Genomic DNA, 12,047 nt, shown 5'->3' with positions numbered 1-12,047 from the left:
CAAACCTGTGCAATCCTCCTGTCTCAGCCTTCTAAGCGTGGGGATTACAAGCATGCACCACCACGCCCGGGTAGTTTCTTTATTTTTAATACTATGATGTTTAAAATCTAGAAATGTTTTCTTATAAAACGATTTGGGTTTTCTGTCTGTTTAGGGAGGAAATTTTGAATGGCAATATCTACAATTTATTTAATGGCTCTTTGTGTATCTCAGTTTTGTGATATTAATAATTTATATTTGTCTCAGGAATTGTTGTTGTCAATTATAGTTACAAATTTACTAGTATAAAGTCATTCACATTTTCTTATGATTAAATAAATCTGTACTGCATTCATAATGTTATCTCTCCTTGATTCCTAATGCTGTTTTTTATATTTAATTTATATTCAGGAAAATTTACCTCTTTTGGTTTTGTGGGTTTTGCCAAACATACCCGCCACTACAATCAGGATAATTGGTAGAGATCCAGTACCCCACATGACCCCTGGGACCCCTCATTCTGCCCGTTCCTTGCCCTAACCTCAATCTCTGGCAACCATCCTTTTATGAGATGATATATAAACAGAATTTCACAGTATTCACCTCAAAAGGCTTTACCTCAGTACATTTGAGGCTCAAGTATGTTTTTATTTCCAATAGTTTGTTGTTTCAGTAGTTTGTTGCACATTATCCATTCTTTGCCTATCCCAAGACTGGTCGTCTAGTCACAGTTGAAGACATTTACCTTGTTTCTAGTTTTTGGTGATTATAAATAAAATTTCTACAAAAAATTGTGTAGGAAAATTTTTTGAGTGTAAATTTTCATTTCTATTTGTTAAATACCTAAGCCTAGATTAGGAAGATGCAAATCAAAACTACACTGAGATTCCATGTAACCCCATTTAGAATGGTGATCATCAAAAAGACAGACAAAAATAAATGTTGGTGAGAATCTGGGGAAATAGGAACTTTTTTATACAAATGAATGCAAATTAGTGAAGCCACTATGGAGATCAGTGTGAAGATTCCTCAGAAAACTGAGAATGGATACACCATAGGATCCAGCTATACCACTCCTGGATATCTTTCCAAAAGGAATGAAATCAGAATATTATAGTGATACATGCATATTCATGCTTATAGCAGCAAAATTCACAATAGACAACAACCTAGGTATCCATCAATAGATGGATGAATTGCAAAATTATGGGATGTAAACACAATGAAGTTCTACTCAGCAATAAAGAAAAATTATATCATTCGCAGGAAAATGGATGGACCTGGGGAACATTTTGTTAAGTGAGATTAGTCACAGAAAGTGAAGGGTGGTTTTTCTCATATGTGGAAGCTAGGGAGTAATTTGGATACAGAGGGGTTTTAGAAAATAGAGGAGAAACCCCAGTGGAGCCAGGGAGATGGCTCAGGGGAGAGTAATGGGAGGGGAGGGAGAAATAATAAATAGAACACTTCCATGATGTTATGAACATATGTGAGAATAACAACCAGTCTCAATATCACATTTGGGGCAGGGGGAGTGAGGAGGGAGCTGGGAGGAAGCTACCAGGTGCTGTGTGCATGTTGTGTCACTATCACTCTGACACCCTGGGCTTTATTATTATGTGAGACTACAATGCAGCAATGAATATGTATATTATATACACATAGGCCCAAGGATTGCAGGTTCATATGGCATGTTTAACTTTATAGCCAAACTCTTTTTTATAGTGGCTCTATACTTTTCCATTTTTTATAAGTGATTGAAAGTTCCTGTGACAGCAATGGAAATTGTCAGTTTTTTTTCTTTTTCTTTCTTTGTAGTACTAGGGATTGAGCCCAGGGGACATTCTACCTTTGAGCTACAACCCAGCCATCTTTTTTTTTTTTTTTTTGGTGGTACTGGGGGTGGAACCCAGGGGCTTTCTACCTCTGAGCTATACTCCAAGACCTATTTTATATTTTATTTGGAAACAGGGTCTCACTAAGTTGCTGAGAGCCTAAGTAGCTGAGGCTGGTTTCGAACCTGTGCGATCCTCCTGTCTCAGCCTCCCAAGCACTGGGATTACTAGCGTGTGGCACCACATCCAGCTAACCCAGCCTTATTTTTCAGTTTAGATCAGAGTCTCACTAAGTTGCTGTGGCTGTCCCCTGACCCTGTGATCCTCCTGTCAACCTCTCAAGTACTGGGATTACAGGCATGTGCCACCATTCGTGGCTGAAGTTGTCAGTTTCAAAGAACATTTTTTTTTTTTTTTTGGTTGTACTGGGGATGAAACCCTTCCACCTCTGGGCTACACTCCCAGACCTATTTTTATATTTTTTATATTTTAGTTTTTATTTTATGTATTTATTTATTTTGGTGGTACTGGGGTTCCTGGAAGTCCTTATACCTCCGGGCTACACTCCCAGACCTATTTTTATATTTTTATTTGGAAACAGGGTCTCTTTTTAAAATTTTTATTGATGCATTATATTCAAACATCATATTGGGGTAAACAACTTGTGTGTACAAACATGTACACATCGCTGATTTAACCTCTACCCAATTCCCACCCCATTCCCTCCCCGTCCCTCTTCCCTTGCTTGGCTTAGTGATTGACTTCGATATATTTAAGTAAATTGTGTGTTTTAGAGATTTTCCTCTTCCTCCCTCCTTTCTCCTCCTTTAGGTTGTCTTGTTTGCTCCTCTATAGGATTTCCCCCTTCAAGAGTTCCTCCTATGACCCATTTCTCCCTAACTCTCACATATTAGGGAAAGCATCTGATTTCTTATTTTTTGTGACTGACTAATCTCACTTAGGAAACAGAGTCTCTTAAACCAGCGGAAGCTGCTGGCTTGAACCTGCGCCGATCCTCCTGTCTCCGCCTCCCAAGCGCAGGGATTACAAGTGTGTGCCACAACGCCCGGCCTCAAAGAAAATTTTTTAGGCATTTAAATAGGCATGTATGAAGAGATCCCACTTATAAATTCTTGTTTTAATGTTCTCTCTAATATGTCCAAGCCAGGGAGTAGTGGTAATACCAGAGGGATTCCAGATGATGGAGGGGAAATCTCAGCAAAGCTTGAATGGAAGGATAGGAGAGGAAGAAAGCTGAGGTTGTTCAATGAAGGAGCTACATACGAATATGTGTAATAGCATAAATACAACATGATTAACCTGGACACTCTCTATTGGGAGGGGGGAAGGGAAATGGAGGGGGGAAGGGCATGAAGCACAATCTAAATGTACACCACTTTCAATATGTTCCACTTATAAAAAATAAGTTAAAATTAAAAAAATAATAATAATAATTAAAAATAGGCATGTAGTAGTATCACATTGTGGTTTTAGTTTGCATTTTCCTAATGATCAGTGATATTGAGCATATTTATGGGTATATGTGCCACCTATATATCATCTTTGGCAAAGTAATTTTTTTCAAATCATTTACTTTCTCTTAATTGGGTTGCTTGTTTTTATTGAGTTTTGAGATTCTTCATATATTTTGGATAGAAATCTTTTGTCAGATATTTGGTTTGCAAACATTTTCTCTCATTCTATGGCTTGTCACTTTATTTTGTTAGCCTTGTCTTTCAGAAAGTGAAGTTTTTTACTTTCATCAAAGTTCAGATTTATTTGGTACTGGGGATTGAAACTAGGGGTGAGCTATACTGCTATCCCTTTTGAGGGTTTTGCTGAGTTGCCTCCCAAGAACTGGGATTATGTGCATGTACCATCAAAGCCAGCTAAAGTTCAGTTTTGCTTTTTTTCTATTATAGATTATATTTGGGTAATGTACATAGGAATTAACTTTCTAACTCAAAGTCAATTTTTTTTCTCTAGAAATTTTACAATTTCACATTTATTTCTAAAATACATTTGAGTTAATATTTGCCTAAAATGTAAGGTATGCATGGGTGGCTCAGAATTGTTTATTTACCCAACTAGTTATTCACTATCATCAAAAACCATAATATTTTCTCCACTGAATTGCCTATTCTTTTGTGTCAAAAATCATTTGATTGCATTTGCCTGGGTCTATTTCTAGACATATTTTTCCCCATAGATCTACATGTTTGTCTTACCAGCAATGTCATACAGCCTTGATAACTATAGTTTTGTAAGTATTAAAATCAGTATGGAATCAACCAAAATATATATTGACTGATGAATGAATAAAAAATGTGGTATACAGTCAGGTGTGGCAGTGCATGCCTGTAAACCCAGTACTTGGGAAGAAGAGATGGGCAGATGGCAGGTTTGAAGCCAGCCTCAAGGCCCTCAGCAACCTAGTAAGACCCTGTTTCCAAATAAGAAATAAAATTGGGATGAGGGTGTAGCTCGAAGGCAGAATGCCTCTGGGTTCAATCTCCAGTACCACAGTACACATAAACTAAAAAATATGATTTTATACGTGTATATATATATATATAATCAAATATATATATATATATATATATATATATATACACACACACACACATCCAAACAATTAGATGTTATTCAGCCATAAAATTAATTAAGTTCTGTGATTTGTAGCAAAATGGATAGAACTGGAAGACATTAAGCTATGTGAAATAATTAGGAATAGAAATAAGTTAGGAATAGAAAGAAAAATACCACATGTTGTTATTTATATACAGAAACTAAAAAGTTAACTTCAAAGAAATGAAGACTAGATTAGTGGTTATCAGAGGCTGGAAATGATGTGGGGGAGGGGAGGATGGAGAGAGGCCTGTAATGTGTCTATGGGTGCAGCTGGGTAGGAGGAACAATTGCTCATGTTCTGTATAGCACAATAGGCTAGCTCTGGGTGGCAATAATCAACTGAATGTTTCAAAAAAGCAAGTAGAGAGGATTTTGAATTATCAACAGAAAGAAATGACATATATCTGAGGTAACTAATATGCCAGTTATCCTAATCTGATCATCATACATTATATACATGTATTGAAATGTCACACTATCCTCTGTGAGTATATATGATCATTATGTGTCAATTAAAAATATGCCAGGTGCATTGGTGTTTGCCTGTAATCCCGGTACTTGGGAGGCTGACAGGAGGATCCCAGGTTCAACGTCAAACTCAGCAACTTAGTGAGACCTGTTTCAAAGTAAAAAATAGAAAAAGGTCTGGAGGTGTGGTTTAGAGGTAGAATATTTCTGAGTTCAATACCTAGTAAATAAGTACATATAAATATATGAATATAGTAAAAGTCTAGAAAAGAATTAGGTAGTGAGAGTCCTCCAATTTTGCCCTTTTATTTAAAAAAGATTTTTCTTTGTATTTCTCAACAAATTTAGACATATATTATCAATATCTATAAACTTTCTGCTAAGATTTTGATTGAAATTGAATTGACTCTATAGTTCACTGTAGGAACAATTGACAGCAATATCAAATATCCCTGAATATGAATTTGTAACTCTACTTATTTAGGTATTATCCTCTTTATCAGTGTTTTGTGATTTTTCATTCTATAGGTCCTGCATGTAGTTTGTCATATTTATAACTACATGTTTCTTTTCCTTTTTGGTAAATGGTCTAAACACATTATAAATGTGTTTTTTATTGTTAGTATGTAGAATCAATATTGTCAAAATGGCCATTCTATCCAAAGCATTCTGTAGATTCAATGCAATCCTATTAAAAGAATAATGTCATTCTTCACAGAGCTAGAAAAATCATCCCTAAAATTTATATGGAAAAACAAAAGACCCCAAATATCCAAAGCAATTCTCAGCAATAAGAATCATGCAGGAAGCATCACAGTACTGATTTCAAATAATAATAAAACAGCATGGCATTGACCCGAAGCAGACACATAGACCAATGTAACCAAGCAGAAGATGTAAAAACAAATCCTAACACTTATAGCCAGTTGTTTTTTTGTGTGTGTGATACTGAAGATTGAACTAAGGGGCATTCTACCTCTGAGCTATACTCCCAGTCCTATTTTATTTTTATTTTGAAATAGGGTCTCATTAAGTTGCTGAGGCTGGCTTCAAACCTGTGATTCTCCTGTCTCAGCCTCCCAAGTACTAGGATTACAGTTGCCTGCCACTATGCCAAGGTAGCCAAAGTCATACACTGAAGAAAGGACAGCATTCACAACAAACAGTGTTGGGAAAACTGGTTATCCAGTTTTAAATGAAATTAAACCTCAACCTCTCACCCTGCATAAGAGTCAAGTAAGATGGATCAAAGACCCAGAAATTAGACCAGAGACTTTTTAATTATTAGAAGAATATATAGGACAAATGCTCCAACATATAGGTACTAGTAGAAACTTTCTCAATAAGACTCTCAAAGCTCAGGAAATTATAACAAAAATTAATAAATGAGATGGCATTGAATTAAAAAAGTTTTGTACAGCAAAGGAAACCACAAGAGTCTAAAGGGAGAGCCTACAAAATGGGAAAATATCTTTACCTGCTACATTTCTGATATATAACTAATATTTAGAATATACTTAGAAGAACATAAACATCATTACACTAAAAAAATAAAGAACCTAGTCAAGAAATGGGCAATTGAATTACATAATCACTTCTCAAAAGAAGAAATATAAATATCCAATAAATATATGAACAATGTTCCATAGCATTAGCAATTAGGAAAATGAAAATCAAAATTACACTGAGATTCCATCTAACTCCAATTAGAATGATAATCATCAAGAATACAAACAATAAATGCTGGCAAGGATATGGGGAAATAGGAATACTTTTACATTCTTGACGGGATTGCAAATTAGTACAGCAGCTATGGAGATCAGTGTGGAAATTCCTCTCAACACTGGGAATGGAACCACCATATGACTTAGCTATATGGTTCTTTGGTATATTTATAATGGAATTAAAGTCAGAGTATTATAGTGATACATCAATATCCATGTTTATAACAGCACAATTCAGAGTAGTCAAATTATGTAACCAGACTAGGTGTCCATCAACAGATGGATGGATAATGAAACTATGGTATATACACACAATGGAATTTCACTCAACCATAAAGCAGAATAAATTATGTCATTTGCTGGAAAATGGATGAAACTAGAAAATATTGGTTAAATTAGCTCATCTTAGTAAAGAGTTGCATGTTTTCTCTGAAAGAGAGAAATTGGAAACCAGAAGGAACTTTATATAAATGAAAGATTATAGAAAAATAATGACAGGATGGTGGTCATGCGGGGAGATGTGATGAAGAAAAAAGTTCAAATAATGCTATGTAAATATATGAAGTTATCAACAGGAATCTCAATAATATGTATGGGGAGGTTAACAGAATGGGGTGGAATCTGGAAGAAAGTACACCAACTTCTGCGTGCGTGTATGTTTCTATCACTCTGAACCTCATTATGATGTAAAATTACAGTACACCAATAAAAGTATTTTTTTGTTGTTTCAAGGACAGATAAAGATGTTAATTTTGTTATTAACATTTATTTCGATTAACATAAAGTAAAGCCCGAAAGTATTTGGCAAAAGAATTGCTATTAAGAGTTTGAGTAAAATTTTGGTAAAGCCAGATGATGTAACTCAGGCCTATGATTCTTGCTACTCAGGAAGCTGAGGAAGGAGGATTGCAAGTTTGAGGCCAGCCTGGACAAATCAGGGAGACTTTGTCTCAAAAAATAAAAAAAGTGGGGTGGTTTTCAGTTGTAAAGTGTTTGCCTAAAATGTGCAAAGCCTTGAGTTCAATTTCCAGTATGGAAAAAAATTTCTTGGTGGTAACTTAGCCATGTATTACAGACATGTTAAAAAGCACATTCTAAAAAGAATCAAATTCTGGTTTGTAAAAACAGTTCAGTGGTGCAAGTCCCCCTGAGAGAGAAGCATGTGTATTTTCACCCTCAGTTAAAATCAATAATGTATTTTCCTTTTCTAATTGTGATCATCACAATAATGTTTACAAGTACAAAAAATTTTTTGTCAAAGAATATAGTAAACCACAACAAGATTCTAGTATTTAACAGGGCTTACATTTAAAACATTAAAAACATTGTTTTGAAAATAAATATGGTATAACCTATTTCCAAAGTATCAAAAAATTGAAATAAATACACATTGGAACAAAATTTCCTAATAGAAGTTAAAAAAATACATACAAAGCCATTCATATAATGTCAAATAACATCTAGTTTCATATATTGACTAAAATATTCACTAAAATCGTTGATGTACGTGTAAGCTGAGTATAACACTTGAACATTTCAAAATAAATTGTTGTTCTGTTACAATTATCAAAGACCATACTCTGAATAATCTGAAGTCATTTCAACTACAAGGATTTGAAGACTAACAAATAGAAACAGTACATCCTAAAAATTTTCAGATATTTACATATAAGTAATTTCCAAACACATAATTGATTATATGATGATGGTTTGAAACAAAATTTCCCTAAGAACTCTTTTAGCCTTGTTAGAAAAATTAAAACATGATTCATAAAATAATTCATTTTGATTTTCTTGAATGTATGCAGTTTTTCACCTATATAATATATTTGGAAATTTTTTAGACACCTGTAATGTAACTAGCAATCATAACTGTTTTAAGGGGTATTTTTTATTTTTTGTGGTACTAGGGCTTGAACCCAGGGGCATTCTACTTCTGAGCTATACCCTCAGCTCTATTTTTATTTTGAAACAGGGTCCTATTAGATTATTGAGTCTCATTACTTGCTGAGGCTGTCCTTGAACCTGTGATGCTCTTGTTCCAGCCTCCCAAGAACTGGGATTACAGCTCTGTGCCACCATGCTAGGCTTTTAAGGGGTTATTTAGATGGCTATAGAAACATGGATGGGTCTGATAACTGAATGGTGAGTGTCTAATACAACTGAAACGATTTATTATCCTAAAACTATCTAAGGTTACTTTAACAAATTCACATAGGAAAGAGGTAATTATCAGTAATCCCAGCTCAGAGGACCAACAGATAAGCACTGAAAGATGAAAGAAATAAAAGTTGCACTAGCATTTTATTTTCTATGGTGTAAGACTGGGGGAAAAAGCCCCAAATAAACAACTAACCCTCTGCCTAACCCAGTATTAAAATATCTCACCTTGGAATATTAATGCAGTCTTGAGATACATTGCTCTTTAATATTCATGCAAACTTAAAATCAGCATATAGTGAAAAGAGAAATATCTCTAGAAGCTGACTTCTCCAATGCCTTTTCTTTCTTTTGTGTACAGGGTGAAGACATCTGCATTTCTGGTTGTTTAGTGAACTTCTTTGGCTTCACCTTTTTCCTTTGTTTCTTGGTAACCTCTGTTTAATCATCAGCTCCATCTTGAGTGACCTCAGATCCAGGAGCATATTCTTCTTCTTCTGAAAATAATGACTGTTGTTTCAGTTGCAGAGTCCAGTTTTTCAATGACAAAAAAACTTTGAGCTCCCCAGTTTTGGGGCCCCATGGTGTAGTTGGCTCTAGTAAAACATCATATTCTAGACCTTTTCCATCACAAAAACCGATACTAACTGAATCTTTAGAAAAAGGCACAACAATTCACTTTTTTTTTTTTTTTTTTTTTTTTTTTTTTTTTTTTGGTGGTACTGGCGTTCCTGGAAGTCCTTCTACCTCTGGGCTACGCTCCCAGACCTATTTTTATATATTTTTTTAAATTTTGGAAACAGGGTCTCTTAAGCCAACGTGGCTTTGAACCTGCGCAATCCTCCTGTATCCGCCTCCCAAGCACAGGGAGTATAAGCGTGCACCACCACGCCCTGCCACAATTCCATCTTTGATTGAGTGTTTTAGTAGTTGGACAAGACAGCATATCCCCACCATTACCCTGATCCTGAAGAGCTCCCATGTGGTCCCTAACTTTACAGCCCTTTGTAAGCTGAGTAGGATCAAACTGAAGAACCTTTTGGTTACAACATGGATAAATTCCAGTTCCAATAGTGCTTAGTGAGCTTGCTGCAGTAGGATAAACCACTGTTTCTGAGTAGTATTGGCAATATAAAAGTTCAATACAGAGAAATGCCTGATAACATTTTGAACAAGTCAACCAGCTGATTGTTCCCCACAAGCGCCAATACACATCTCTCCAAGATTTTTAATTCCTCATAAAGACTATTCAAATATTCATGAATATCCTATGTCTTATCTCTTATGTGAACATAGATAATATTTCCATATCAATCCACATTAATTTTTCCAGGAATGCAAGACATTCTTCTTTCTGTTTCTTTTGTTAAAAATTCTTACACAAACAACATTTATATAATATTGCTGCATTACTACGAGAATCTGGATTTAAATACTCAGGATGAAACAGTCTCTCAATCTTCTTACAAAAAAGTTTACTCCTGAACTTATCTTTTTTTGTCTTTTAAATCATCAACTTCATTGTGAGTGAACAGGTCAGCTATACATGCAAGATGATTTGCATTAATGCAGTCCATATTGCAAGGGGTAGCTACTGTGGCATTCATATTTTTGTGGCAATAGTGAATACATTGTTCAACTAATGGATCCATTTTCAAAAATACTGAAGAAATAAGAACTGAAATAACATTTTCTGGCTCTAAAGTGGGCATCTCATGCTCTTTATTCTCCTTAGTTTTCCTTTTAACATATTTTATCAACCAGTTGAATATGTGAATATCACAATGAACTGAAAAGTCCACCTCGTCCCAGTGCTGGGCATCCATGGATAAATATTCAGCAATGTGCTTCATTTATGATATCAAAAGACCTTGTGGGGAAATAAATCTTCTTTCAAGTTTTTTCCTTCATCACATACATGGATCACCATATTTGGCCCTTCAGATTCTTCAGTCTTATCTCCGCCATTAAGAGTAGCACAATTTTCACTTTCTGAAGAACACTTCCTTGTGGAAGCTATACTATGTATTTCTGTCTTGGAAACTGCATCCTGACCCAGTGGAGTCTCCTGAAAATCTCCCTGAGTGTCAAGCAGGGAGAATTTGATGTATGTGGCTAGAGTTTCAACAGGACTCTCTCCAGCTGCCATTAGAGGATTATACTGGTTGTCCACAGGTGAGCTTCCACTGCTCTTCAGTCCATCAAAACTTTTTGCATATTCTTTGGGTGTTAATCCAGGCACAAGCCTTGCCATCGAGGGATTTCAATTAATGGATAAAGGATCATGTCCAATACCATTTGGTTGTATTGTTCAGGAAATTGTTATTTTCTGAATAACCATGATTCATCTTTTAGAACTTATTGAAGGGCTAGTACAATCTAGTGGTTAGAATGTAGATTCTGGAGTCAGACTTCTAAGTTTGCATCCCAATTCTACCATTTAAGTTCTATCTGGTTCAGATAACCTGTGTCTCAATTTCCTCATCTCCACCGGGCTGCAGCTGCCTTTGCTGTGCCTCTCACCTGCAGTGGCCGCTGCCGCCCGTGCTTGCCCTGGCAGCCCCAACCATCCAGGCCTTAGCCTGTACCCCGCAGGCTCTCAGCTCGCAATACGGCTGCCATGCCCCTGCTCAGATGTTAATTTTAAGTGAGATAAAATGTGCACAACTTAGTAATAATGAGAAACCATCCTCCATTTAAGCTAAATCCAGTAATGCTATGGTTTGAGTGTTTCCCTCTCAAAATTCATGTTGAAACTTCATCCTCACAAGAGGTAGGACCTTTGGGGAAGCCTAGGAAAAGGGCCTTAGCCCAACTTTAATGAATATTATCACTCTTTATAAAAACTCTGGAGGAACTAGCCTGCTTATACCTGATTCTCTCCCCTTTCCTCTTAGGGCATGTGAAGATAGTGCTTGTGCCTTTTGGAGGATGTAGCAACAAGACAGTTCTTAGAAGAGGGAACTAAGTCCTCATCAGACACCAAACATGCTAACACTTTGATCTTGGACTGTCCAGCCTCCAGAACTGTGAAAGATAAAATTATCAAGTTCTGTAGTATTTTACTATAGGACAAAAACAAATGTTTTTACACTATTACTTTCTGTGGCCTGGTACATTAATGATTAAACTAATTCAGAACTATTAAGTAACTCCCAAAGAAGTTGGATGCTCTCTCTCTCTCTCCTCTCTCTCTCTCTCTCTCTCTCTCTCTCTCTCTCTCTCTCTATATATATATATATATATATAT

General features: G+C 35.8%; 1 pseudogene across 1 annotated transcript; it reads right to left on the bottom strand.

Annotated features, from left to right (window-relative positions):
* Positions 1 to 9,085: 9,085 nt before the first annotated feature.
* Positions 9,086 to 11,145, bottom strand: LOC308268408 (SANT and BTB domain regulator of class switch recombination-like; annotated as a pseudogene). The gene is made up of 2 exons: positions 9,688 to 11,145; positions 9,086 to 9,473 (listed from the first exon to the last, which is right to left on the bottom strand). The product of its transcript is annotated as an SANT and BTB domain regulator of class switch recombination-like (transcript).
* Positions 11,146 to 12,047: the final 902 nt, after the last annotated feature.

This window comes from Muscardinus avellanarius, assembly GCF_963383645.1.
Source record: "Muscardinus avellanarius genome assembly, chromosome: 10".
Lineage (NCBI taxonomy): Eukaryota > Metazoa > Chordata > Mammalia > Rodentia > Gliridae > Muscardinus > Muscardinus avellanarius.
The sequence above is the reverse complement of the archived record's forward strand: the minus strand, read 5'-3'. Positions and strand labels throughout refer to the sequence as shown.